The sequence below is a fragment of the Coturnix japonica genome, chromosome 3 (assembly GCF_001577835.2).
Source record: "Coturnix japonica isolate 7356 chromosome 3, Coturnix japonica 2.1, whole genome shotgun sequence".
Classification (NCBI taxonomy): Eukaryota; Metazoa; Chordata; class Aves; order Galliformes; family Phasianidae; genus Coturnix; species Coturnix japonica.
Window position 1 is genome coordinate 7,326,482 of NC_029518.1, and position 4,573 is coordinate 7,331,054.

Here is a 4,573-nt window from a genome sequence, read left to right on the forward strand (position 1 = left end):
TACTCCCATTATTAGCATGGTGTTCTGATGTGGAATACCAACACCAACCAAATTGCAAAACCATAACACAGGTGTTTAATTCAACAGATTTCAAAGTACAGTCATGATGCTGTTGTCTTTCAGGAGCTGTTGTCCATGAAGACCTAGGGACAACTCAGAGAGATGAGAAGGAAGGATAAACATGACATCCTCTGCTGCTGAGCTGGGCCAGGCTTCTGGGACACAGGATGCTCATACAAGTGGGCAGCACTACAGAAAGACAGCTGCGCCCAGGGGCAGATCTTGTGCACAGCCCAGCCTGCAGGTGACTAAAGGAGAGGAGAGAAATTGGAGAGAGCTTACAGGATGTGTACGGTATGAGCAGCCTGTGATCTCACTGCAGGAACGCTACTCATAAAACATGACACGGTAAGTCTCACTGCAGGCCATGCAGCTGCTTTTAATAGAGGATTAACTAAATGCGGGACATGCCATAGCAGATCCGGTGTTAGGCACTGCATGATTCCTTACTTTGGAAAAAGACTTTTGCTCCAGCTGAGAGTTTCTGTGCTGCAGTGTCAGAGCATAGGCCTGAGGGCTGCATGTCCCAGCACGGCTGCAGGCTGTGCAGCCAGGGCTGCAGCCAGGTGCTCAGGGCTGTCCCTGTTGTGCCCCAGGAGCTTTCTGCTGGGTATGGGACTCTGCCGCCTGCCAGGCTCAGCACTCAGTCTGCCCGGGGAGCTGCCCAGGGCAATGCAAGGATATGTATGCAGAGAAGGGACCACCAGGCAGGGCTTGTGCTGCCACAGCTGCTGCCTGGGGCAAGGAGATCACAGCCCCACTTCACAACAGAGTGTTTCTGAGGGCCCTTTGCAAGAGAAGAGCCAAGGAAGGGAGTTTCAATTTCTTTCTCTGAGGCAAAAAAGGATTGGAGGCAGAAATCTTAAAGTGGTTGTCAGAGTTCTGAGAATTTTTGTAAATTAATTGCTTGTTTTGTGAACAGGAGTGTGTCTGAGAATGGTCTAGACTTGCCGTTATCTTCTGCACTCTGCGCAGGACTCCAAGCCCAGGAACAGCAGATAACCAACATCAGCTCCACCAGCGAGTTCCTCCTCCTACTGCTAGGAGACACACGGCAGCTGCAGCTCCTGCATTTCTGGCTCTTGCTGGGCATCTACCAGGCTGCCCTCCTGGGAAACAGCCTCATCAGCACAGCCGTAGCCTGCGACATGCGCCTGCACACCCCCATGTACTTCTTCCTCCTCAACCTGGCCCTCCTCGACCTGGGATGCATCTCCACCACTCTCCCCAAAGCCATGGCCAACGTCCTCTGGGACACCAGGGCCATCTTCTACACAGGATGTTCTGCACAGATCTTTTTCTTTCTCTTCTTCCTCTCAGCAGAGTATTTCCTTCTCACTGTCATGTCCTATGACCGCTATGTTGCCATCTGCCGGCCCGTGCACTATGCGACCCTAATGGACAGCAGAGCTTGTGCCACCATGGCAGCAGCTGCTTGAGGCACTGGAGCTCTCTATTCCCTGCTGCACACTGCCAGCACATTTTCACTGCCTCTCTGCCAAGGCAATGTTGTGAACCAGATTTTCTGTGAAATCCCCCAGATCCTCAAACTCCTACCACAGGGAAGTTGTGCTTCTCATTTTTAGTGTCAGTTTAGGCTTTGGGTGCTTTGTTTTCATTGTTGTGTCTTATGTGCAGATCTTCATGTCCGTGCTGAGGATGCCCTCTGAGCAGGGAAGGCACAAAGCCTTCTCCACGTGCATCCCTCACCTGGCCGTAGTCTCCCTATTTGTCAGCACTGCCTTCTTTGCCTACCTGAAGCCTTCCTCTGTTTCCTCCCCACTCATGGACCTGATGTTGGCACTTCTGTACTCGGTGGTTCCTCCAGCAGTGAACCCCCTCATCTACACCATGAGGAACATGAAAGTCAAGGATGCAGTCAGGAAAGTGATGACCAAATGTGTTTCAAAAGCAGTGTACTGCCCATCTTTTGGAATTCATGGCTTGTAATGCAGCTCTTTACTGAATCAAGCTGTCCTTTACTGTTTGTTTTGTGCCATTTTATCTGTGTAATTTATTCTTATTCTTCTTTAAAAAATACTGCAATCTTTTCACTACTAAATCATTATTGAAACCAGTTCCTGTACAGCTTGTACCTTTGTAGTATAGCCCAGACACAATGTACATAATGTACCAGGCTCTCTGTGAACCTTACCAGAATAAAGGAAATGCAGTCACTCTCTCTGTCCTCTTTCTTGTGAGACATTTCTAGACCTGTACTGGTCAGATGTTCTCAGAAACCCACAGTCCAGCAGGAAGCACACTGCTGTTCATCAAACTGTGCAACGGCTTCAGCCTGCAACAGCTGACATGCCGTCCCTGGGCTCCTGGCTGGGGTCTGTGCTTTCAGGCTCACATCTGTCAGTGCCTCTGAGAGTCCAGCAGCAGCAGCTGGTTTGCACATTGGTTGTCAGGTCCCCTCTTCCTCGTTCCCCGTGAGACCCTGCACACAACAAGTTCTTGGATGTGTGTTATCATGTCAGAAGTTCCCAAGCTTCCTTCAGGGCTTCTTCCATTTTGTACACAGAGGTGGTCCCTGCCTCCAGGATGTTCTGTGGAAATGAACTGTGCACAAAGCTCTGATAGGTTCTACAGGAGACATTCTGGAGCATAGGGATGTAGGTATTAAGCTGCCCCTAATGAGATGACTGACACGAGGTGGTCAGGAGAAGCCTGGAGAACAGAGGTAGGAGAGTGAGGGCAAGGAAGAGGAGCCTACATGCCCTGCTTATATGCATCTGTACCAGAGAAGGTGACCCACCATTACCACTGTTGAAACACACCTCCCTCTGCCTTGCTCTGCTCACATCCACTGCCTATTCTCCAGAAAGATTCAGCAAGTATTGATCAGTGTCAAGAAGTGTAAATTTTTCCACATGAATTTACTGAATGGCACGCCTTTCCTTCATGTGCACTTCCACGACTGATGCCATTCTGTCAGGCTGCCCTCTGTGAATACTGTCTCCTGGCAGCAACAGTCGTCTATGAGATGTTGTTTGGAAGTCAGCCTCATATTACATCTCCAACATCTGCCCTTTGATTTACGGGGGCCCATGTCACATAAGATGCAGGCATCTTACATCTGATGGCAGCTCCTGATGCTTACGTAAACAGTAGATGACCGAGAGGTTCCATTTCGTAAACCTAAATGATGCCGTGATGGAGATCACTGCAGGGGAGCTTGTTGGGCTGAGAAGCCTGATAACTCAGACCATGTCACAGTTTCACTTGCTTCAGTGTGTTGACTGTTCAGAAGCCTGAGTAGTCTTTTTTTAGTCATCAGTTCCAGCCAAGGCTTTTCCTGAGGCGAGAACATTTCACATCTAATTCTATCAAGTGTCATCCACCTGCTTTGCATTGATCTCAAAGACAGTTTGTACCTCAAACAACCTTGTTTCAACACCTCTGCTATGTGCATGGTCTCCCAACCAACCACCAGACCAGGTAGCCCAGAGCTACATCCAACCATCCTTGATGGCTTCAACTACAAACTTCCAGGTCCCTGTCACCAAGAAGTTCCCATTTAGTTGCATGTATCCATTTCCCCATATCTTCATGACATCCGCAAACGGCCATAATACACTCATGTCCCCATGATGTTCCCGTATCTTCATGTCCCCATATCCCTGTGACCCCTTGCCTTCCAAGTATCTCCATAATTTCCTCACTCCCCATATCCCTGTTATCCTCACACCTCCCAGTGTCCCCTAATGCTGTGTCCTAGTTCCCCAAAGGATCAGCCTCACACCTTGTAGTCTCACAGGACCAGACAGGACTGAGGGATGAGTCCTTAGACATAGCCTTGATATGTGGACAGCATATCATCTCTGGGTGGTCCTGGGGGACAGAAAGGCCGTGTGTGCTGAGTGCTGGGACCTGGGGGCTTTGGGCTCAATGCCATTGGGATCCCAGCACTCAGTGTTCTTCCTCTGATCCCTGGCTTCCTCCTGTTTCCCTTGGCCAGGGCAGGGGATGGCTGCATGCCAGGGCTCAGTCCATGTCATGGGAGTCTGCCAAGCCCAGGGGCATCTGGGGAGTGGGAGGGGCTCTGGAGGATAAATGCAGACCTTGCCTCCTGCAGCCTCACCCAGCTCCCAGAGCACAGAGGAAGATGAAGGCAGCTGTGCTCAGCCTCGTGATGCTCCTCGCTGCCCTGTGCTGCACAGTGGAAGCTCAGGTGAAGCATCCGTGGGGGATGTGGGCTGGGGCTGGAGGTGATCGGCCATTGGGGATCCCCGATGCGAGCATCTCTCTCACGCTCTCTCCTACTCCTCTCCCCACAGCCACTTTTGCAAGTGCCAGACTCAGATGTTGCTGTGGTGAGTGTCCAGGCAGCCTTGCTGATTGTGCTCAAGGATGGCCCTGCATGGAGCTCTGCAGGAGCCCGTGGGGTCTGTCCCTGCCTGGCAGAGGCCTCCCCTTTCTTCTCCTTTCTTTGGCAACCCAATTCTCACATCTGTTTCAGTCTCCAATCCCTTGTGTTTCATTTTCCCCCATTCTCCGTTCCTCCCTG

General features: G+C 50.9%; 1 pseudogene; it reads left to right on the forward strand.

The window, feature by feature from the left end:
• Positions 1 to 400: 400 nt before the first annotated feature.
• On the forward strand, positions 401 to 2,098 carry LOC107310803 (annotated as a pseudogene).
• The last annotated feature ends 2,475 nt before the right edge of the window (positions 2,099 to 4,573 follow it).